Source organism: Crinia signifera, chromosome 11 (assembly GCF_055691185.1).
Source record: "Crinia signifera chromosome 11, ASM5569118v1, whole genome shotgun sequence".
NCBI lineage: Eukaryota > Metazoa > Chordata > Amphibia > Anura > Myobatrachidae > Crinia > Crinia signifera.
The window spans coordinates 28,652,415-28,677,677 of NC_139227.1; the positions used below are offsets into that span (position 1 = coordinate 28,652,415).

General features: G+C 45.9%; 1 protein-coding gene across 2 annotated transcripts in view; it reads left to right on the top strand.

Moving 5' to 3' along the window:
• ANKRD11 (ankyrin repeat domain 11) overlaps positions 1–25,263 on the top strand; it is a 167,660-nt gene that overhangs the window by 13,106 nt on the left and 129,291 nt on the right. The window contains exon 2 of one of the 2 annotated variants that reach the window (XM_083163990.1): positions 20,319–20,395. The exons of the other annotated variant lie outside the window; for it this stretch is intronic. The gene's annotated coding sequence lies outside the window, so the exon portion shown is untranslated. The remainder of the gene's footprint in view (positions 1–20,318; positions 20,396–25,263) is intronic. 2 annotated transcript variants of the gene reach the window in all.

A 25,263-nucleotide genomic window follows, 5' to 3' on the forward strand; every position in this document is an offset into this window, starting at 1 on the left:
AGCAGCAAAAAATATTAAGTGTTAAGGTGCCCATACACTAGTAAGATTTATCTGCAGATCTGGCTGGTTGGAACAAAAACATGGTTATGGATGAGTGACCTTTTGTCAGTTTTCCAGCATTTCCAAGCAAGTGGTCAACTGTCATTTGCTCTCATCCATAACCATGTTTTTGTTCCAACCAGCCAGATGTATGGCCACCTTTATAACCGTTATTCATTATGCACTAGAATGGATTCAAATTAAACTGGGCAGAAACCTCATCTGGGTCGCTTACCACAGGAGATCATATATGGTCTGAACTTGATGGACTTATGTCTCTTTTCAACCTCAGCTGTTATGTTACTATGGAGGTCATTCTGGTTCATATGCAAAGCTGCGAAATGCGCAGCTTTGCATGTGCTTTAAACGCTGCCCGCATGAGCGCTGGCCCCTCCCTCGCACGCAACTGGATGTTTTGCATAAACATCCATTCGCAGCATGCGTGTGGGTAGGAAATGTTATGTGTCCGACATTCGAATTACTTCTAAGCTGCACACCAATCTAACACACTCCTTGGTGCCTTTGATTTGCGGCTACGTTGTATGGGAAGAGGGCGGGCAGCTGACAGCCGGTAATGTCAGCTGCCCGCCCCCCGCGGTACCTGCGTCATCGCTGAATTACCATGGGAATGCCCAGTGTTTTCATGGGGACACCCATGAAATGCTTGGTGTTCCCATGGGTGCAGCCCTCACTGCTGACCCACGCCCCCCACGGCTAGGTGGGACACCCATGAAATGCTTGGTGTTCCCATGGGTGCAGCCCTCACTGCTGACCCACGCCCCCCACGGCTAGGTGGGACACCCATGAAATGCTTGGTGTTCCCATGGGTGCAGCCCTCACTGCTGACCCACGCCCCCCACGGCTAGGTGGGACACCCATGAAATGCTTGGTGTTCCCATGGGTGCAGCCCTCACTGCTGACCCACGCCCCCCACAGCTAGGTGCGAACGGGACGGCAAATAAGCAATTTGCTGCTTCCACCAAGCGTATTCGCAATACGGGTGAGTGATCAAATTAGACCACATATGTTACACGAGATTCCAATGAAAGGTCCTGAGAGGTGTATCTGGGTACTGCTATAGACGATGAGGTCTGGGCTAATGCGGCATCTAGCTGTAAGAATTAAGGTGAATACCTATAAATGACTACACGGATGGTATTATTACATGTCCTCTGGATTGAGTAGACTTATCCCAGCACACCAGGTAGAAGCTGGACTGGAGAGTGTGCGCCACATATGACCCTAGATTATGTTTCCTCCCTTTGTGGAGTAGATACCAAAATAAGTGGCATGTAGTAACTGCCATGACTTTTCACCTGTCATATGCTGTCTATTTTGTCCTGATTATGGAGTAACTGACCAGTATGTATCACTCTTCTAAACCACTCAACATCTGGAACTCTTGGTCAGCCTCTCAAAACACACTGTCCCCCTTTTACCCTGCAACAACATTATATATATATATATATATATATATATATATATATATATATTTAAAGTTCTAATCCCAGGACCCACCTCAGGTTTTTTTCCTTTGTTTCTCTCTCCTATATACGACATTAGTTTGTGTGTGCGTGTGTATAGCTATATCTCTATCTCTATCTTATCTTTCATTTAATAACAAAAATTGATTGCAAACCTGTCTGTCATATAGGCTGAATACCTATTTTGTACCATTGTGATTTCAGTTGTCATGGTTTCTGATCTTTACTGTGATAAATGTTTAGAAAAAGAATCTAGTGTAAAAGCAACAATGTTGCTAATATGGCCAAAGCATAAAATATGTATCATTCTATTAAACATTGATATAATAAACAGATTATAAAAATATTGAACGCTGAATCAAGAAAATACATGTTGTAAACAAACAAATACACTTTATCCTTGTGAATGTTTCCTCTACTAGGAGCTTGGTTTTACTGATGGATAAAACTCTCCTAAATTGGTCCTACATATAATAAACAGCCATTACGTAGTGGGTGGTAAGATCAAATGGTTTTTACAGTATGTTCAGAGAAAGTTTCAGATAAAAGAATTCCAAAGTCACAGAAATCTCTCTGACATTAGACCACGTCTAAGCAATAAAGAAATATAGAATGCTTGTAGTTTTTTTTGGTTTTTTAATGTATGAATTCACCAGATGGGTGATAAGTAGGCAGGTAATAAGGAAGTATCCTCTGGCTAGTGTGGGAGATGTAGAGGGTAATGCCAGAGGTGATCCAAATGCGATGTAGTAAGAACGAGTCAAAGCTGCCAGTAGGGAAATAAATGAATACTGATAACTGAAAACCAGAGACAGCCAGGGGTGACTCTGGCTGGTGATCCCTGTTGTTGGTCTGGAACAATTGGCTGCAATTAACTTAGTATCTTATTACTATGGGAAGCTGGACCACCCACAGGGATCGCTGACTGCAATCATCCCAGTCTGTCTCTGTTTTTCAGCAGCATCTATATCCTGTAGTGGCTACTTTGTCTGGGACTTAGAACACCATATAGGGGCACTGAGTTGAGGGAATGGGTGGAGTGTATGATGGGCACTGCCCCATCTGCCACCATTTTCATCCTTCATGTAGTGTAGCCAGACTCTACTTCTCTCAGATTCTCGTAGTATGCCAGGTGGAAATTTGGAACTTCTTTTGGGGGATGGGGATAGTCACATGCTCGTGGAGCCCCCTGCTCCCATCCTCAGGAGCCCCAACCCGGGGAGGAGCACCAGAGAGCGGCAGGTGGTGAGGACGGAGCAGGCACCCAGTGCAGGAAGCGGCTGTGGACCCCGGCGGCAGCTGCGCCTCCCATGGAGCCTGGAGAACCGTATGCAGACAAGGGATAAGACCACCCCCCGGCGCAGGCAGTGGTCCCGCCTCCAGCAGCATGGCACGGCTCCCCCTCTTCTCCTGCATCCAGGACAGCATAACCACCCAGGCCGCGGACACCGAGCATGCCCTGCGAGGGAGAGGAGGTTTGACTTTTGCACTAGAAACTGGACTCAAGCCCAGGGAGGGCCCAAGCTACAACTCCTGGCCTGACTGACACTCTCTGACTATCAACACCCCCCCCCCCCCCCCCGTGTGATAATGATACTGTGTCTGCTTATTACCTATCTGGCTATTGCAATGACCAGTGGCGCTGCTGATGGGTGCCTAGGCACTGCAGCTCAGCGAATGTTTCCTGGGTCTCCCCTGTACATCTAGCGTATACCTGTATGTGTTATGTGTATCTGTACTGTTTATTGTTACCTGCCTGGCTGCTGCAATGTCCAGTGGCACCGCTGATGGCTGCCTAGGTGCTGTGCAGCTCAGCAAATATGTTCCCTGTGTCCATAATCCCCCTGGGCACATCTAGCATATACCTATGTGTGTACGGTCGCTGGTTTATACTGCGTTCACATCGCAAAACCTGCTTAGACCTGGTATTTAAACAAATTTCTTAAAATAGGCCTGGCAATAGCAACGTGCAGGGGTCTTAGAAAATGCCCCTAAATCACTATGTGTGTAGGCCCCATTACACAGCCCTTTTAAACAGATTAAACACACATGTTGACATGGCGTAACCTAGCCCTCCTGCCTCTTAAACCAATTAAGATGTTAGTGACCAAATATTCTGTGTGGAGTGCTACGGAATGTGTGCTATATAAAGAACTGGTAAATGAGTCCCATGCATCTTGCATTTAGAATTTGCACTGGAAAAGCAAAATTATAATTTGACAATTCATCCTAAATATTTGACACACAATCAAATGATCAATTTGGGTGTACACAACAAGTGACTTCAGTGGAATAGTTGAATCAATAGGATAAATTCCATATTTATGTGTGGACACCATCTCCCCTCCTCTACGTTCCAGCTGAAGAAAAATGTTTGTTCAATTAACACCAAAACAATCCTTTAGCTGATGCCATGCTTACCATATGACATACTATGGCAGACTGTCACAAGCAATGTGCACTTCACTGGAACCAGGCCTCAGTACTGCAGTGGTGGCCAGCAACCATTCCAGTGCAGCAGTGCTAACCTATAAAATGGTTACTGAAGAGTGTATTTAAATGCATTAAAATAAGAACGTACTTGGGGGGCAGATGTATGAAGCCTTAACAAGAGATAAATGCAAGGGTGATAAAGAGAGATAAACGTCCAGCCAATCAGCTCCTTACTGACTTTTTCAAACACAGGCTGTAACAGGGCAGTTAGCAGGTGATTGGCTGGACGTTTATCTCTTTATCACCCTTGCATTTATCTCTTGTTAATGCTTAATACATCTGCCCCATTGTGTGTTACGTTAGCACTTAGCCTGTGAGCTGTAATGGTAAGTAATTAAGCCATATTGGTTTTCTGCCCAAACGCTGGGAATTTAGACTACGTGCCAATGTGGAATGTGCCATGGTCTTTAAGACCAGCTATTTGCTATCACTGTACAAATGACAAACCTTTTGGTAGTTTTGTAGCTTAACTCTGCATTTTACATTTTCATTTGTAAACTACAACATTGGGTTTTTACTTCTATTTGAAAGAAGCAATACATTTTTTTTTTTATTAAGGTAATGATGATGGGTGCTGTATGTGAATAACAATTGTTTTCTGTTCACAGCCTTGTGAGGTGCTGAGCAGAAATGTGTAAAGTTTGGGATTTTCAAACCCAAATGTTAATTTTGGTGTTCCACCCATGCTTTTGTGCCAGATGAATGCGATAATGTGTACAAAAAACAATTGAATTGCTTCATTGGATGCCTATTACCGCCTAAAAAGACTTTGAAATACCCCTGTCTAATCAGCTGATGGTATAACCTACCGTTGCAGTATGCTACAGAAGTTGTTGCTAGAGTATGTTTGATTTACAAGATCTTATCTTCTAGATATATATATTTTTTTCCATAGATTATCCCTATTTGTGTAAGATGTATTGCAATAAATGTGATTTTATTTAATTTGTATGTAGTAAATATTTTTATATAGAATGTTTAAGATATCAATTTTCTGCCCAATTTGTTAATGGGTGTTGGCTCTTGAGGTCAAATATGTTATATATTAAAACATAGTAATGTATACCCTGTGAAATAAAATCATAAATGATTGGTTTTAATACTAAAATAAGCTAATTTATCGCATATTACAATATGAAAGATGCTAGCTTCATCATCGGTAATAAAAGCAATGATGTATAGTAAAATATTACAGTTGTAAAGAAAAATTTGAATGGAACGGGGGACTCTTGCTGCCAACACCAATTGATGTGATCGATTCACTTTATAAAACAATTGATGGATCACATCCAATATTTGCACCCCATACCAATTGGTCACACACAAGCTATTAGGAGTCACCTTAAGTTTCAATAGAACTCTCCCAAACATGAAAATAATTAACCCACGTCTCTGCCTTTATCAACCAAGGTCTCCACCCTCCTGGTATGGCGTTTTTCTTTATGTGAAGAGAATACCGGAGGGCCATCATGTATCCAATTTTGAAAAAATATTAAATACATTTTTTCACTAGCTGCAGAAAGGCAAAAGCTTGTCACCTTTGGTGACATTTCCGGCCATCTTAGTGTTTGCCCCATTCTAGTGATTTTAAAGGAATACTGTTTAACGTTTTATGCATATTTTATCTCTCTTCAAGCAACCCTTAGTTAATGACAAATCTCAAAGGTGGTGGTAGAACTCCGCTAATATTCAATGACATTTTCACTAACGTCCTTGATGGGATACTGGGAATGGTCTTAAGACATTGGGTATTAGAGGGTATCCGCAGGAGACAGGCACATCTATAACTTTGAAGCTGGGTGTGCTGGCTCCTCCCCTCTGATTCCCCACCCAGGAACCAGTTTTAGAAAAATGTGCCCTCAGGAGAGGATGCACACTGCTGGAGCTCCAGAGAGTTTGTCTTCAGTTTATTTTCTTTTATTATTTTGGGGTTACTGTGTTGGACTTCACAGTATCCCTGCTTCGAGGGAGTCAGTTGAGAAGGGTTCAGCTGCAGGCCTCTTAAGGTACCGAGCTGTCCCTGCTGCAGGACCACTGTCCTGAGAGGGTGTTTGTACTCACGGGCATTGCGCTGCAGTGATACTCACCCCCAGCATGCCGCACACTCCTGACACAGTCCGAAGACGTCTGTGGTGAGTAGAAACCGGGGTCCCCACAGTGGGGTACCCCGGCTCATTGTGCGGCAAGATGGCGGCGGCGGCAGACGCGGTACCCTGCACAGGGGCTGCGCAGACCCCCTGTCACAGACTGGCTGCGGGTGACAGTCCCTGGACTACCAGGGCAGATCCCACTATAAAACGCTGTTCAGTGTAAGGGCGCCATTAAAACTGACAGCCAGCGCCAGTATAAAGATCAGTGAAGCCCCTGCGCCATCACAGGGGGGCGGGGCTTCAGCGGAGCGAGGCCAGAGCTCTGAGCGCGCATACACTTCTCCCTGGGCGCCATTACTGTCTCCAGAATACTCCTAAGCGGTGAGGTGTTGGACAGAGGAAATCTGCAGAAAACAGCAAGTGTATTTAGCGCTGAATCGCTTTATTGATCACACTGTTCTGTGTTTATGCGTGTTACCCACTCCTAAATAGGAGTTAAGGTTGTACAGGGTGTGCTGGTCTCCTCAGTGTAATCTGAGCGCTCCCCCACGTGCTTGTTAAGCTACACACTTCCAGTGATAGAGCTCACACATATATAGCTGCTATACACTGCACATTGATTTTATATACCTTTATTTCATTGTAATTGTGGTGTGTTTGTGGAAGAAAGGTTACTTATTCCTTCAACATGGTGAGGAAGTTAACCTGTCTCATTTGCAGCAGCAAGTTTGTGCCTAAGTCCACCTCACAGATTACTTGTGAGGAATGCATGTCCACTCAAGCGAGTGGGACAGGGGTTTCACCCCAGATCAGTGGTACTCCCCAATCAGACTCACAAGAGCCTGAGTGGGCTGCAGGCATTAAAACCATGCTGCAGGCAGTGTCAACGCAATTGGCTGCAAATACAATGCAGACCAAACAGGTGCAGCAGGACTTAACAGTTCTAGCCGCACGGGTGGATAATATCAATACCACCACGGGCCAGTCACGGAAGCGGGCTGCGACCGCCATGTTGCCTGATTCAGATGATGATCTGCAGGCGGGTGACGACACAGATGATAATGTCGACGACGAGGCTCTGATCCCTGATTCACAGTCATCTCTTAGAGGCCCAGAACCTCTTATTACAGCTATAAGAGAAGTGTTAGACCTTCCTTTAGCAGACATGCAGGAAGGTGACCCGTTTTTTGGGTCTCAAAGGAAACAGAAAATTGTTTATCCTGAACAGGTTGACCTTGATGAGACGTTTAAGGAGGCTTGGAAACAACCTGAAAAGCGTTTCCAACTGTCTAAAAGGTTTAAGTCCAACTTTCCCTCTGATCCCGCCACTAGAGCGGTGTGGGAAGAGCCTCCGGTTGTGGATGCATCAGTGTCCAGACTGTCCAAGAAGGTGGTTCTCCCCGTTCCAGGGGCAGCAACACTAAAGGATAGTACAGACAAAAAACTGGATACTACCCTCAAGTCCATGTACACAGCGAGTGGGGCGTCTCAGAGACCTGTCCTCGCCAGTTGTTGGATGGCAAAGTCCATTTATACATGGGCTTCTCAAATCCAGGAAGGCATGCTGGCCGATATGTCAATGGCGCAGGTCGGAGAGAGACTTCGCCATATCCAGGATACTGCAAAGATCCTGTGCGACACTCAAAAGGAGCTTGGAGCTATAAATGCTCGCTCTTCCGCAATGGCGGTCTCAGGCCGCAGGGCCCTCTGGTTAAGACAGTGGGTAGCTGATCCAGAGTCCAAACGTAGTGTGGAAAGTTTGCCTTTTAAGGGAGAAAAGTTATTTGGTAGCGAACTTGACGACCTTATATCCAAGGCTACAGCCGGCAAGTCGACTTTTCTGCCGACGGCTTCCACTCACGCTAAACGTCCCTTTCAGGGCCATACGTCCCAGTCCTTTCGGCCTTCCAGGCCCAGGCAGAGGGCGAGAGGCTCCAGCTCGGCCGCCAGAGGGGGCCGCGGTAGGTTCAGAAAACCCGCCAGCACAGGATCTCAGGATCGTGCCGCTAATGCCTCCGCCTCTAAGCCGGCAGCATGACTCGGGTTCCGACCCTGGAGTCACTTGCGAGGTGGGGGGTCGCCTGTCAGCTTTCAGCCAAGTATGGTCAGTCTCTCACCTGGATTCCTGGGTGAGAGATCTTATTACCAACGGCTACAGGTTGGAATTTGAAAAACCTCCCCCTCACAGGTTCTTCAAATCAGGTCTACCGGCCCTACAGGCAGATCGAGTGAACCTGCAACAGGCAATACAACGCCTACTGACGTCACAGGTTATCACACCTGTCCCATTGGAGGAACAAGGAAGGGGTTACTACTCCAATCTGTTCCTGGTGCCGAAGCCGGACGGCTCGGTACGCCCCATTTTAAATTTAAAGTCTCTAAACCCTTTTTTTTTTTACAAATTCAAGATGGAGTCCCTCCGGGCAGTAATAGCAAGCCTGGAGGAGGGAGAGTTCTTAGCATCGCTGGATGTGAAGGACGCCTACCTCCACATACCAATTTGGGGTCCACATCAGGCTTTCCTGAGGTTTGCGCTGAAAGATCTGCACTTCCAATTCAGAGCGCTGCCATTCGGCCTGTCTTCAGCGCCGCGTGTGTTCACGAAGGTGATGGCAGAGATGATGGTACTGCTCAGGAGGTCGGGGGTCAACATTATCCCCTACCTGGACGACTTGCTGATCAAAGCAAGGTCGCAACAGGTCCTGCTACAGGATATAGCAAGAACCAGACAGGTTTTATCCGAGCATGGGTGGATCCTGAATATCCCCAAGTCCTCTCTGACGCCGTCGCGGCGTATCCTCTTTCTGGGAATGTTTCTAGACACAGAGGTGAAAAGGATTTTCCTCCCCCGGGAGAAGATGGAAGCCATACAATCCCTGGTGATGGTGATTTTGGCAAAACCTCAGGTGACGGTTCACCAATGCATCCAGTTATTGGGCAGAATGGTGGCCACCTTTGAGGCCATTCAGTTTGGACGCTTTCACACCAGGGTGTTCCAACTGGATCTGTTGTCAAAATGGTCAGGCTCCCATCTCCTGATGTACAAGAGGATTTCTCTGTCGCATCAGTCACGCCAGTCCCTTCTATGGTGGACTCAGGAGTCGAACCTGCTGGCAGGTCGGAGTTTTGGCATCCAGGATTGGGTGCGACTCACGACAGATGCGAGTCTGCTGGGATGGGGTGCTGTGACCATGGACAGAACCTTTCAAGGTCAGTGGACTCGGTGGGAAGCGAGACTCCACATCAATATCCTGGAGCTGAGAGCTGTATACAATGCAGTATTGCAGGCCCAGGATCTTCTCCAAGGTCGGGCGCTCCAGATACAGTCCGACAACGCCACAACTGTGGCCTACATAAATCGCCAGGGAGGCACAAAAAGCAGGACTTGCATGAAGGAAGCTTCCAAGATCCTGGCCTGGGCGGAAATGTACGTGGTGGCTCTGTCGGCCATCTTTATCCCGGGTGTGGACGATTGGGAGGCGGACTTTCTGAGCCGTCACGCCCTCCACCCCGGGGAATGGAGCCTGAATTCACAGGTGTTTGCAGCAATTGTGGACCGTTGGGGCCAGCCATCGATAGATCTGATGGCATCCCGGTTAAACCACAAGGTCCCCATGTACTGCACAAGGACCAGGGATCCCTGCGCAGCGGCGATAGACGCCCTGACAATTCCATGGGTGTTCCCCTTGGTGTATCTGTTTCCACCCATACCACTTCTGACAAGAGTTCTAAAAAGGGTTCGAAGTCAGGGAGTGGAAGCCATTCTGGTGGCTCCGGACTGGCCAAGAAGGGCTTGGTTCTCGGATCTACAGAGCCTGCTGATCGAGGATCCTTGGCCCCTGCCTCTAAGAGATTTACTCACACAGGGCCCTTGCGTCTTCCAAGATTTAGGGCGGCTACGTTTGTCGGCGTGGAGGCTGAGCGGAAAATCTTAGCTCAGAAGGGTCTGCATTCATCAGTTATCACCACGATGATTCAGGCCAGAAAGCCGGTAACAAACGCCCACTACTACAAAATCTGGAGAAAGTACGTGGGTTGGTGTGAGGAGCAGAAGGTCCCCCCAGCAAAGTTTAACCTGAACAGGTTATTGTGCTTCTTACAAGCGGGATTGGATTTGGGTCTCCGTCTGGGCTCACTAAAAGTCCAGATATCGGCCCTGTCCATTTTCTTCCAAAGAAAATTGGCTGTCATCCCGGAAGTACAAACATTCCTTCAGGGAGTGCTTCACATCCAGCCTCCCTTTGTACCTCCTACACCTCCTTGGAGTTTGGAAGTCGTCCTAACATTCCTTCAATCCTCCTGGTTTGAACCTTTGGAGTCGATAGAATTGCGGTATATCACCTGGAAAGCGGTGGTCCTTTTGGCCCTAGCCTCGGCTAGGAGAGTGTCTGAATTGGGAGCCCTTTCCTGTAAGAGCCCCTATCTAATTTTTCACTCAGACAGAGCGGAGTTGAGAACAAACCCGCGGTTTCTCCCTAAGGTGATTTCTTCCTTTCACCTAAATCAGCCAATTGTAGTCCCGTCTGCGTCTAGTTCACCGGATATTCCGGTATCCCTGGATGTGGTGCGTGTCTTGCGTGTGTATGTCCAGAGGACGTCAAGGATCAGGAAGACAGATTGTCTATTCATTCTGTATGACGCACAAAAGAAAGGACACCCTGCATCTAAGCAATCCATTGCTAGATGGATTAGGACCACAATCCAACAAGCCTATGTGACGACAGGCATGCCGACACCTCCGGTTTTAAAGGCTCATTCCACCAGATCGGTGGGCGCATCCTGGGCGGCTGCTCGGGGTGTGTCAGCTCGCGAAACAAAAGGGGATGGGGGAGAGGGAGGGCCGAGGTGCACTGGGCTACTTTGACAGCAGATGAGAAGGCATACTCCAATCAACACAATCAAAACATGTATATATAGTTAGTTTGTAAAGTTGTGGAGGTGCTCCCAGGGAGAAGGGTAAATGTAGACAAAAAAGTAAGATATCCAAGGGAGGATATCTAAGAAGTCTCCCGGGTGGGGCACAGCCTTCTAAAGTTCAATAACTGTTAAGACTAAATTTTATTAGTTAACGTGACCCTATAGTGGGTCAGGGTGGACAAAAAAGACAAAGACAGAGACAAACGGATAACACTTTTACCAATAATAGTATGAGAAAGTAGTGAAATATAATGGATTCCTATTATAACTTATATATTCTCTATGTCTGTGGATAGGAAGAGGAAATTACCTCTAAATGCAAATAACAGCGAATAAATACTCTAAATGATCCTATCAGACAAGAGAGTGCCTCCGCTAGCCATGCATGTTCTCAGAATCGAGAATGAATGCAGATGCTCCCTGTAATGAACAGTAATGAGTTAAGAAATTAAGAAATGCCACCAAGATGTCGGTGGGTAGGAGAAATATAAAGAGGATTAATAAAGTACCTGAGTATTTTGGGGTGCTAAGGGAGTGGCTGCTACCTGTGCATGTGACAAATGTCAGTGAATGCACAGTTGAGCGGACCCCGAGAGCATCACAGGTATCAGAATGTAGGTGAGATGGTTTCTGCTGTTTTCAGGGGTGACCTGCCTGGCTCTGTTATCAATTAGACAGTGCAGAGTCGGGTCTCGGGTCCCCTGTAAATGAGAGAACCTTGAGTGGATACGACAAGATAGAGGGTACTCCCTCACCTGATTCCAGGTGTATGCTGCTATCCTCTGTAGAGCTGCTACATGGTCGGGGCAACACACCTTTGTAAAATTTTACAAGTTTGATGCCTTGGCCAAAGAAGATACCCAGTTTGGGCAGGCAGTACTGCAGCAGTCTCCGCACGTACCCTCCCGTTCTGGAAGCTTTGGGACATCCCCAATGTCTTAAGACCATTCCCAGTATCCCATCAAGGACGTTAGTGAAAATAGGAATTTAATACCTACCGGTAATTCCTTTTCACGTAGTCCTTATGGGATACTGGGCGCCCGCCCTGTGCGGGGGTCTGGCTGCAGCTTATTCTGCTTATAAAGTTCAGAAGTTAACCTAGTGTCTTCTGTTTCTAAGGTCTAGTTCAGTGACCTCTGTTAAAGAAAATCCATCCAGTTGGTGGTATTATAGTTGTTTTTTATTTTTGAATGAATGCGGGTGTGCTGGCATAAATCTCACCACACTATTCACACTTATGTTTACATAGGTGACATATAAAGTATTCCTCTCATATGTACATTCTCCTTCGGGCACAGTTTTTCCATTAACTGGTTCCTGGGTGGGGAATCAGAGGGGAGGAGCCAGCACACCCAGCTTCAAAGTTATAGATGTGCCTGTCTCCTGCGGATACCCTCTAATACCCAATGTCTTAAGACCATTCCCAGTATCCCATAAGGACTACGTGAAAAGGAATTACCGGTAGGTATTAAATTCCTATTTTTGACATCTCAGTAGACCAAACACACATGTAACCAGTGAAATGAACAAACCACACTGTCCCAACCCAGATTGCGATGCAGTATGATCCATTAGAATTTCCCAAAATCCTGAATAAGCTATAATGAGAGGCTTTTTGGTTGACTGGAGAATTTAAAATGTGGTCACCGCTTCCAAATAAATGCCCTATCTAATCCATCCCTCCTGTCCTCCATACAGTGAAGGGGGGTGGGTATTCATGCTGCCCTGAAATTATTTTGTTTCTGAAAAAAGGAAGATGTAGTGTGTGCAATCATAACTGTATCTCAATGTGCCAGACCCCCTGCTTATTCCAAAGGAGAGGGTTATCTGGAGTGGGAAGTCAAGAGCTTGCACCTAAAGAGATACCTATATTGTCTAGAAACTGAGATTCCAGTGAAGTAATTACAGAAGTTATGCCAGGAAACCAATCTATTATATTGCAAAGTTGTAAACCCCCAGCCAAATGCTTGAAATTGGTAAAACATGTAACTGTAATGTAGTAATTTGGGAAATGTGATCATTTTTAATCAAATTTGCTCTACTCAAATATAAAGGGGTCAAATGTTTTCATCCCTGGTTTGAATGCTCTGTTCTAATACAGAAAACAAGTTTTGGCCAAAGCAGAATTGTACACGTTATGCGTGACTAGACTTAATGGAAGATTATCTGTACTTTTAGAATTGTGCTGTCCAAATAGCTCTTAACAAGTGTCTACCAGCTACAAAGCTGGTGAGTAAGTAGGCCCGGCAATATTGTTTGCAGACAATTGGACACCATTTTAAGTTTTGAGGTCTCATTGGCAATGTATTGTAATAGGCCGATATGAACAAAAGAATTGGGTCTTTACCGGTTTCCAGTTATGTTGTGTAATGGCCTGTACAGACCCTGGACAATATCTACGGTAAAGGTGGCCATACACACACAGATTTATCTTCAGATCTGGCTGGCTGGAACAAAAACATGGTTATGGATGAGAGAAAATGACAGTTGACCATTTGCTTGGAAATGCTGGAAAACTGACAAACTGTCACTCATCCATTACCAGGTTTTTGTTCCAACCAGCCAGATCTGAAGATAAATCTTACTAGTGTATGGGCACCTTAAGGTGTATGTTGGAATCTGTTGCATTATCGAATGTCTGCCCATGTGTATGGATCCGTAGCATGTATGCACAAGCCAAAATAGCAAAGAGATCTGACAGCTGTCATTTGGGGGTAGTCACCCGCCAGTTTCTGGTTGTGTCAGATAAACTGCAGGCATGCTCAGGCTTAATAAAGGGTGTGTGATACAGGCGATGTGTGAAAGGGTCAGACTTACAGTTGCACAGACTGGGGAACATCAATTAATGGTTCGTGAATTGCGTATGGAGATGTGACAGCGCAATATTTCACCATTCACTCGCAGGTTTGCACGGGTCAGGTTCTCTTTGTCTGGCCGATGGCTATCTATGCACCATAGTCTGTAACTGCTCAGACCTGGTCGCTGTGTGTGGGAAATGCCTTCTTTGTGGGCAGCAGTATTGTCAGAAACAAGTGTCCTTAACCTGACAGAACAACCCATGGTATGCATTGTTGTCTCTAATGTTGGCAATCTTGTATGCAACTGCTACCACCATTGCACACTGATACCCCTTTCACACCAGCCTGAATTCCCGGTTTGCGCCTAGGAACAGCCCGTGACTAGCGCTGGTGTGAAAGGTACTTACCCGGCTTCCCGGTCCTGAAAGGGAACCTGCTGCTGCAGTGTCTCTGCCTGTCACTCTGAGGACACGTAGCTGGTGGTTGCAGCCCCTCAGCCCATCTCTGCAGGGGCATGGAGCTGCCGGGATCTGGCCACCCGTCACTATGGGGACACTGAGACCACCAGTGCCCGCTGCTGGTATACTGAGCTGCTGAGTGCCGCTGCCAGTCTCTATGGAAACACGGAGCCTCCCGCTGCCCGCACTATCTCTCCCCGCTCACACCAGAAAATGCAGGGACTAGGATGGTGAGAAATGGGCCAACCTGGGTAAGTCTCTGCATTTTCTGTTGCGAAAGGGGTATTCGTTTCACATGTGTACAATAGTAGTTTTCACATACACCATAGCGAAACATCACCTACAGCTCAGACCTCAGTATAGGGTCCACCTCTGAATCTGGTTCTGTGATTGCATTTTGTGGAACCTTGCTCACTTGGTGGGGTGGAAGGGGGATTGAATGTCAGTATGCTGGCAGCCAGTCCATGGAACTCAGCGGAGCTTTGTGGTAGCATGATCAGCTGTTGGCACCTGCACGTCAGCATGCACCCCCTCAGGAGTTGTGAGAAAATAGTGACCCTGGATCGGGATGGTGATGAACGGTTGAATTCCCCCCACAGACTATCACTGCCCAGCGAAACAAAGCTATCAATTTAACATGATTGGTATCTGATGTGGGCTTTAACACTGTTTTTGACTAACTTGAGGAGCACCTACTGATGTGACTGTACAAAGCTTGCGTTAGTGCAAGTCATCTCATTCACTGCTATGTGAGCCTACAGAAAGTGGATCCTAGGTCACAAAAGTCCAGCCACCCCTACTCTAGTATGTACACTATCTAAACTAGGCTATGTTATCACTCCTGCTGTACATGTGTGAAATGCACCGTAATACCAGGTGTGGTAACTTGGAAAAGGTTCTGATCTCTTGAACAATTACTCCTCTGACTACAGAGCACATCAAATGAGCATTAGCTGCACAACAAAGTACAGGCTTGTGGTGCGGGTTCCTTCAGTCTGCTGCTGCTGTTTGGAAATGAAGCGTCTTCCTGTGTGATGGGTAATTCTCTGCTTCCCTCACTGCTTGGGCAACAAAAGGAAAGTTCTTTGAGAAGAATGTTTTGGCACCAGAGCAAGATATGCCTTTGTACTTTTGTGGTTTACAATGGAGTTTGGCTTCTGATAAAGGTTTGTTCAGTGCTTTTATGCATTTTACAGATGCGGCGTCCTACATGTAGCCTCAATATACCATGCAGCATGAGAGGCCTGGCCTGTGTGAGCTGCTAGGTCCGGCACAACTCTGAATGTTGGGCATCTTCTGTATGGGGTGACACTGCTGATTAATTTGGTGCATCACTTGTATATTGCTTGTGACCCAGTCTGTATATGCAAAAATTTTGAATTAGCTGCAGCTGCTACCTTTTTGTAGCAGTTTGTGTAGACTACTTTTAATACCCCTTTTACAACAGAGCAATAACTCTGGTTACTGCAGAGTCAACCCGGCTCTGTGCTTAGTGTAAAGAGTGTGGGGGAAAAAAAAATCTCTATCTATATTCCAGGTCCTGTTAACTGGTGGTTCTGGTTTGCACCAGGTGATGCCTGGGTTCAGGGGCAGTGTGAATTTATTAACCCAGGTCATCCGAACGGAGACCCGTTTACACCAATGGGGGAGCTCATACTTCCCGACTGCAGGGTCCTGCAGTCAGTACGGAGGTTGGGCAGGGGGTGCAGGCTGCATTGGAGCCGGGGAGGAGATAAATGGATGCCTTTGTGCGGCATCCATTCATCTCAGACTGAGGCTGGGGGGGCGCACAGATTCTTTCCTAAATTCTGGGCGGTATTGCAGCGGTCCCGACTGGCGGATTTCCTAGTGCTTGGAGTGGTCCTCTCCAACTGCCGGCTCAGGACCTGCCTCTGACGACTTCACCTGCCCCAAGTTATGCTGGGTAGGGAAGCCAGTGTAAAAGGGGTCAAACATCTTGTCTCAACTGGATGCTTCCCAGTGTTTTGGTGTGAAAGGGGTATTAGTTGTGCGCAGATATTGGTGGTTTATATCAATCAGCACAGTCTCCTTGTGTGTCCTAGTCTCATTCCTTCACAACCAAGACACATTTTCAGAAATGCCCTATGCTAGAAGTTTCTCAGGCGACCTGGCGTGACTGCAGCAAAGATGTGAGAATTGTGTTCCTGCTAGGGTATTAAGATTTGGGCATTGTACGTGTGATCAGGGAGATGTGAATGGGTGGAGAAGGTGGCGCATTCCCATAGGCATCTGTCGTGTATGTGTTCCCAGCAGATACAGAGGTAATTGATAGACTGCCTGTGAGTGTGGAAGGCGCAGGGCAGGCTGCTTTAGCAGGGTCCTGCTTAAAGGGCAGGGTGCATTTGGCTGTTTAAAAAATAGCCAGGGTGCAGCGCCCTGCGAAAACCGCTTGGCTGGAAGACTGGACTGTACATTGATGCTTATGCATGATTTGAATGGAATCAGAATCCCAATTTTCAGTTGTACTAATGGAAACTATAAATTTCAGTGTAGGGAATTCAATTGTTCACTGAATGCTGAGGTGGCAAAAAGAAACGTAGTGTCCTCCTTGGTGCCCAAATGGCACTTTTCACAGCTGACCAGTACTTAAGTTAGGTTTAGCAGTTTTGCTTGGCTAATTGGTCTATTTGGGTGTGATCATAGCAAAGTTGAGCGCTGAAACAATCCCCTGCATATTACCCCCCCCCCCCCCCTATCAATAGGCCATAACCATTAGGAAAGGGCATGGGGCAATGTCAACCAAGCATGGCATTTACCTGGCTACAGGTTTTTTTTTGGCATAGTTTCTAGCACGCCTAAGCCAAAAATACTCTTTACAAACAGCCACTACCGTTATACGTACCCTTACTGTGTGACCAGACTGAATAGCCATTGACATTACCAGATTTTAAAGGTTGTGGACTAGACGTTGCTGCTCCAATTTTTTTTTATTTTTTTTTAAAGATATAAAATGGCTTTACATCATTATAGTGTGAATGCTAGTGCGGTTGTTTTATTTTTTATAAGCTTCAGGGCTGTTGACATCCGCTATACTAGTGACTGTATACAGAGCGCTATGGTGAACGTAATCTTCACAAGCCTTGTCCTTGAACATGTTCTGCTACCACCCACCTATTTTCTACAGATACTAGATATTTTTACATGTATATTTTGCATGACTGCTGCTATAGCAACTGAGTGTTGGTGACTGGAAATGTAGTGGCACATATCATCTGCTGGAGACCTGTTAATGCCGCAGTCACAGCAGTGTAGACTTTTGATTACAAGGTGATTTGCATGTTTTAGTATTGCTGCTTTTTATTTATTATTCCGGTACGTGTGAGCATGAAAATACCGAGGAGCCATGTGGTTGCGTGGTGGTTTTTTTTGACGAGGACTGAAGTTAAAGGCTTCCTGAAATGCACTGGTAATGTGCCTGTTCTAGCAGAGATTGCAGCGTTTCTGTGGAACGTACTGATGCCTTTAGCAGAGCTTCATCAGGTTTGCAGCAGGAGCTAGTAGTAACTGTTAGCATTGGTAGGCGTTGGCTATTTGTCGTAAGATTGAGACGTTTACAGGTTCCCACCCCCTTATTTTTTAGTGTAACGTTCAAGTTCTGTTATGCAATAAACCTGTTTTTCCCAAGTATACCGTTGCTCACTATAGAACAAGTTCAACAAGGCCCTGATTGTGTAGAATGTTAACCTGCAGCGTTATTGCTTAAATTATACGCACTGTTTTGTGCATTTTATAATTACTAAAATAATAATTTTACATGAATGTGCTGCTCTCAGAAACAGTCAGTTTTCCACCCGAGCTAAAGACCCTTCTAGTCTCTAAATTAAGCGCTTAAGGGGTTTTTTTTTTTCTTTCTTCCATTCTTTCTTGTGGAAGCAGTTTGATCTGTGTGTGGGGTTGTGTATAGCATGGCTGGCTAGTTAAAACTAAATGTTTTTCTTTTTCTATTATGCTGTGGCTATAGACAGCGTACGGACATCAAATCATTATGCTAAAGTGTTGGTTTTTTTCCCGAAATGTTAGATGCCAGTGGCAGGCCCAGTGCGAATTAACTTTGTTTCTCTGGAAAGTGCTTTGGCGTTTTCCATTTTGTACTGCTGGTACTTTTTTTTTTCTAATTCAAAGTAGGACTAATGATTAATGTTAACTTGTTTCCATTTTCACCTATATCTGCGAACGCTTTTTTAAAAAAAAAATAGTTTTTTCTTCAAATATCGCCCCACGACTCATGTCACTTTAGGTGGCAGATCAGGTGTGAAAACAATTGTGTTGCCCCTAAATATGCTAAATGTCTTCCCATTTATTCTATAAATGCTATAACAGTATAATGTACTATGTGCAGTGTGTTGAACACTTTCTATTTCCTCTAACGTTACATCGTGGTCTTAAGGGTCCCGTACACTAGTTCGATCTGGGCCGATTTCACCTGACCCTGATGGATCAGGTTGAAAAATCCGCTCAAATCGGAAATTTGACGTCCCCCTCGGGTCCGATGCGCGGGCCTGTGCACGTCGGTCCTGCTGCTTATCCAACCTCTGACTTTGCCCCCTCCCCGATGGCGGGGAACGGGGTTGCATGCTATCCTCCCACCGGGGAAGGTCCCAGGCAGCTCAGGGGCATTTGATGGCCATACACTGCTGCGTTACATCGCAGTAGTGTATGGCCACCTTTACACTCTTGGCTAGTAAATTCTATGGCATAATGAATGGTTGGTGCAGGGTTTCCTGTGAGCATTCTCTTGTAAATTTTTTGAAGCCATTCTGTGGTGTAGGAGGCCAATTGTTGCGTTCCCTGCACGGACAATGGTTCAGTGGCATCGGTGTGCTTTAATATTTCAAATTCATTCCAGGAATATTTTGTGAGTGGTTTGGACCTGCATTGGTTCTGTGGTGACAGGAATAGGGTTTCATTAACTTGTGTGTGTTTTTTTTTTCTATTAAAGTACTCAAGATTTTAAAATGGAGCATTGTTACTGGTAATTAAATCTGAGAATGCACCTAGGCTGGTTTGTTTTTTTAATAGAATGCAGAGGCACTTGGTGGGCTCCGGAAATTACATTTTTAAATAGAGGGAGGACATTTAAATGTTTGTTCAAAATTTGGTGTTAAACCCCTCTTGGTCTTATACCACGGTTACGCTCTAAATCTATGCTTCGTGGACTCTGGTTTTTCTACATTTGTGAGCTGATTCCTCCCCTTATATTTTTGCTGTATTCTGTTGCACCCTCCCACGTGGGACAATGTCAGGTTAGGTTATATAGTATTCCAGTTACTTAAGATGTGTAAATCCTGCCCTTAGGGCAGAACAGTATGTTTTTGTAGCGTTGCCTGAGCTGGCTTTTGTAATATGGCTGTGCAATTTGGCTACTGCGTTTCAGCTTTACAATTTACCAGTTGTATTACTAGTTATCAATTTTCACTATTTTTATATGCTAAGGCAGTGGTTCCCAAACTGTGCGCCTAGGCTCCCTGGGGTGCCTCGGGACACTTGCAGGGGTGCCACGGGTTGGTGGTCCAGGACCAATTCAAATTATTTATGATCAATTTTTTATGGACAAAACCAATGCTGGTGGCTGCCAATCATAACATATGTGTACAATCAGAAGCAAATCCTGCCCTTTACCACATAACTGAACCTAAGAAGCACATAAACACAATCTACTTAATTTTATATATATTTTTTGGGGCCTAGGGGTGCCGTGGAAAAATTTGCATACTCTAGGGTGCCATGATTCGAAAAAGATTGGGAACCCCTGTGCTAAGGTTTTGTCCCATATTGCTTATTAGGCTGGCCTGGTCCCTTGTCCATTCATCACTCAACACATCCGAGGCTCAAAGTACTGTGGATGGCTATTGTGAGAGACCACTGCTGAAAGTAATTATTTGGGGGGGGGGGGTACAGTAGGATAGGGTTTCTTCTAAAAAGCAGGGGGATGTAAAAATGCATGCATCCAAGATTCTACGTGAATGTCTTCTACGTTATTATCACCATGTGTAACCAGCTGTTTTTTTCTTGTTTCAGAATCTTCATACAAGTTTGGGCAAAACACTGGATTTTTACATGTGAATAGCAGAACGTGGCTTTCCACTATGGAGTCGGTAAATATTGCTTTGGAATACTTTTCTTTTTCTGCCATAGCTTCTACCCTTGTATGCTTTTATAGAAGTGGACGTTACTCTTCACAAGCGCCAGAGTTTCATTGGTCCATTTTATTGCTCGTTGCCTTTTTTCCAATTGTTTTAGTTGAATGTCTGCTTGAAAGGTTTACTCAACAGGCTTTTGTGTTCCACGGCTTGCGTAGAATATGTGCAGCTAAATGGAATTGGCCACCGGCTATTTGTGACTGGTTGAATTTTAAGAATGCAGTGTCTTGTCTTGTTCTAATGCTTTTCTTGTGTTGCTGACCTGGCCTCTGTCCTCCCAAAGAGTATGATGGCCCAAAATCCCCTGTTATGCCACCTTCCAAAGCTCCACTTTCAGCACCTGTCATCCACTGAATAAATTCTATATGCCATTCTTATTGATGGTATTTCAGGGTAGGATGAATGGTGTCCTGTGGCATTGGTTTACCCAAAACCTGTATCCCTAGCAACGCTGTATGGAAGGGCAAGACTTTGATCTTTGTTATAAACTTCAGATAGCCTTGTTTTATTAACGTTAAATTAGTTCAGAGACTGATGTGCAAAATTAAGTTTATTTTTCTCCTCTAAACATGGTTCAGAATGAAAGGTGGCATATGATATATAAGTTGAGGTGTTGGCGTCATATATATAAGATTTTCTTTTTACTGGACAATCCAAATGTGTTCAGGGTAACCTTTTTTTTTTTAGTACATTTGTAAAGTGTGTAGTGTAATATCTCAACTTCAGTTAGCATTTAGACATTAGTAAAAGACGTGTGTAGTTGGTATGCAATGCGTGGAGGAGTTTAGTGGGTGCACACTGCTTTTGCACTAGATATTAAAGATATCAATGTAATCCATATCATTAACAATATATTGGCCAGTGTGTTCCCAGCTTTTGGTTCGCTTCTACAAAGTCTATGACTGTGGTGTTTGTATGTTTTTGAGTTTCCCATGGTCAGCCTGTGTCTTCCCTCAATCCAAAAACCTGCTGACTATAGATTGTAAGCTCCATTGGGACAGGAAGTGGTGTGACTGGCAAAATATTATCTGTGTGCGATCCATAAAATACTTTATAAAATAAATCCTCCCAAAGCCCCATACACACTAGAGGCAAAGGTATGAAGCCTGGCAAAGAGAGAAAGTGGAAAGGTGCCCATACGCCTTGCGATGTGCACTCCCGCGGGTATCTCATCGCACCGTACATGTGCTGCACAAACTTTTTGTACTGTCTTCTAATCGCATTGCTTGCGATTATATTTCAAAACACACTGGGAAAATCGCACCGTGTATTGGCACCTGAAGGGGATAATGCCTCAGTTAGGATTTGATTGGCTGGCGCATTATCACCTTCCACTTTATCTCCACACCAGGCTTAATACATCTGCCCCAGTGTGAGACCTCTCTTTAAAAAAATCGTCCATCTGAGCAATATCTCACACAATCACGTCTAATATGTACACTCAGTATCGTTACCTATGTACGCTCCTGCACGTCGTTATCAGGCCTCGCTGTCTGAGGAACATGCAGGTCAATTTGGCTATATAGCAAATGTCCCTTATGTTCAGCAGGTTCCCCTGATATCGTTCAGTATATGTGTGTGTGTGTGCGCTTAATATCAGCGACCCGTGACGGAATGAACTATATGGGCATCATTGCGGTAGTGTGTAAGGGGCTTTAGTCTTTCCTGCATTTGCATCCCATGCACCTGTGACGTGCGCAGCTGAGCAATCCAATTATTGATCCTTTTCAATCCAGTCTAGGCAAAGAAAAGTACCATGTTTCTCAGATTGTCCCCCCCCCCCCCCCCCAAAAAAAAAATAGTTGCTATGAAATGTTTCCCCACCCCCATTCCTGTTTTGTAGAACAATCAGTGCTCGGATTCCAAGCTGCTTTTCTGTGAGCTCTGTAGCATGAAGCCAGCGAGGGCCCTGGTTGTGCTGCTCGGCAGCTGGTTCCTGCACATGTAGCAGTCGGAGTGGCATTTCTTGTTTGTTTTCCCAGTAAAGTGCTTTCCTCTGCTTTCCGTGCATGTCTGGGCTCAGGCATCTTATGCCCCTTTCAGACCGCACTTTTAAAACGGTAAATTGCCGTTTTTTTACCGTTTTAAAACGGTAATGTGTGCGGTCTGAAAGGTCCAGTCCCACTTAACCGGTTAGAAAATGCCGTTTTTTCTAACCGGTTAAAATGCAGGGTCCTACCCGTTTCTGAACCGGTATTTTAGCGCAAAAATCGGCTCAGAAACGGTATTTAGGACCCAGCCAATGAGCTGGGTCCTAAATTCAGCACAGTGAATACTTAATGAGCGCTCATTAAGTATTCACAGCACTGGAGCCCCCCCGCGCGTGTCGACGCCCCCCGCGCGTGTCGACGGCCCCCCCGCGTGTCGACCCCCCCGCGCGTGTCGGCGCCCCCCCCCCCCCCCCCCCCCCCCCCCCCCGTGTCGACTTACCCCGTGCCGGTATCTCCGTTGTGGTTCCCGGCACTGCAGCTCAGTATGCTCGGAAAGCACTTATGAAAAAAGTGTCTTTCAGAAAATGGCTGCCCCCATACGGAAGACAGTTTTTTTAAACAGGGTTTCCTATGGGGCAGCCATTTTCTGGAAGACACTTTTTTCATAAGTGCTTTCCGAGCATACTGAGCTGCAGTCCACAACGGAGGTACCGGCACGGGGTAAGTCGACACGGGGGGGGGGGGGGGGGGGGGGGGGCGCCGACACGCGGGGTGGGGTGGGGGGGCGGCGACACGCGCGGGGGCGTCGACATGCGCGGGGGGCGTCGACATGCTCTCGGTCGACACGCGAGGGGGGGGGGGGGGGGAGCTGCACGGAGGGGAGGGCTGAAGGCTGCACTGGCTTTGACCCTGTATTTGGAAAGTTTCCAAAAACGGGTCTGCCAGTGTCAAAAAATCGGCACTTAAACGGTAATATACCGTTTAAGTGCTGCGGTGTGAAAGGGGTTTTATCTGGCAGACCCGTTTTTGGAAACGTTTCCAAATACAGGGTCAAAGCCAGTTATGCGGTCTGAAAGCAGCATTAATGGACTCATTCTGTGAGTGTTTGGGAGTAATGTTACATTGTGCTCTCCCCCGCACCATTTTCAATATGCCTCCAAGCAGGCGTGTTCTTCACGTGACTTTTTCCGTACCGTAGCATGTTCGTGCGGCATGTGTCTCGTTTTTGTGCGAGGCACAGCTTTGCTGGTTTCTTATGTTGTGCTGAGACATGAAATTCATGTGTTCCCTGATAGATCAGGAGAGCACAGCAACACCAAGCATGCTATAGGCGCGCTTCGGTTCTGTGGCGGGTCTAAGAACAGAGGCTTGATCTCCCTTCTAGTCCTGAAAGTTCATGTGAAGTAACCAAAGAAATGTCAGGGGCAAGACTGCAACCACCTCGCCTTCTGTTCTCATTCACTTGCATGGGGCTGTTTCCATCCGGGGACCATGGCATTACACAGGTTCGGGGTCTCCTGACCATGCGTGTGTGAATAGTGGGACGGTCTATGTAAGCAGATGAGAAAAACACTTTGACAAATAGGCTGCTGATTCCTTGACGAAAGTCTATTTGACACAGGAACTAGTCCGGAATCCTATCTTTAACCGGTCTATCTCCCTCTCCCTCTCCCTGGATTTACACATTCCTGTATTTGGGAGAAATAGGTTATTTGTCACTGCATCAACTCAAACTCACGTGGACTTATGTCCATTAATGAGTAGGACAGTTTATGGCTATTTAGCCTTTGTTTTTTGGATGTTGAGATCTAATCTTGGGGCAAGTGTATGAAGCTGAGACCCCATAAAGAACGCTAGGTGATAATGCACCAGCCAATCAGCTCCAATATGTAAATTGACAGTAGCTGATAGGCTGGAGCATTATCACCTTTCTCAGAACATTCGTTATTATCACCTTTCTCAGAACATTCTTCTCCAAGCTTCATACATTTACCCCCTTGGTCAAGTTGCAGTGCAAGTTGTTACTGCATTGCTGTCAAGGTGATTTTATGTTATTTTTTTTTTGCTATGTGTCACTTATTTAATTATAGGGTGGCCAATTGGCTCTTAAACCCACCCCCCAAAAAAATAAAACCAATGCTTTATATAGATGTGCCGTCGCCTGTTCTCTCTGAGCAGTCTCTGTGCTGCCGGCAGGGAGAACCTTGCACGGGCGGTTGCTATGCAACGGCTTAGACTGAGTTAAATGTTGTTAGAGGGGGATCTGGAAACCTGGCAATTTTAGCAGCTGAATTCGCAGCTCACACTAGCTGGCTGCTGAGTTGTTGTGTTAGAGCTTGCCATAACACTAAATGCATTAAACATTTAATTCCCCTCACTTTGGCCTATGGTGAAAGTGGCTCAGAGGTAGGGCACAAAGGTGGATAAAAGGCTTGGTCTGAACCCCACTACAGGAGGCTAGCAGCTGCCCACCACATACCCTCCCCTGTGCCAATATAGGGCAGTGGAGGGCTGGGTAAGCTAGAAAGCTTGCTGCTCCTTTCCTTGCAGGTGGCTGGATCTAGGCTGCATTGCTATGTATGCTGGCACTTTCTTCCTTGCAACATCAGTGCTGGGAGAATCTTTCACAGGAGCATCCTCAAAATGCACTGGCCAGGTTCTGACTTCTGTCCTCAGTACCCGGATGTCCCTGTTGTGTTGCAATTGATAAATTGTATCACCCCGATTTTGGGTTTTCACTATATGTTCAGTATATGGTTTGTCCCGAAAGGGATCCTCGTGTAAGGGCGGCTTCGTGTCCCTGAAGTACAAACTTACTTAAATGTTTTGGGCAACAGAGTCTTTATGCAGTATGTAACGTATGAGGTTTCTGCTGAGACGGGGATGGCTGTG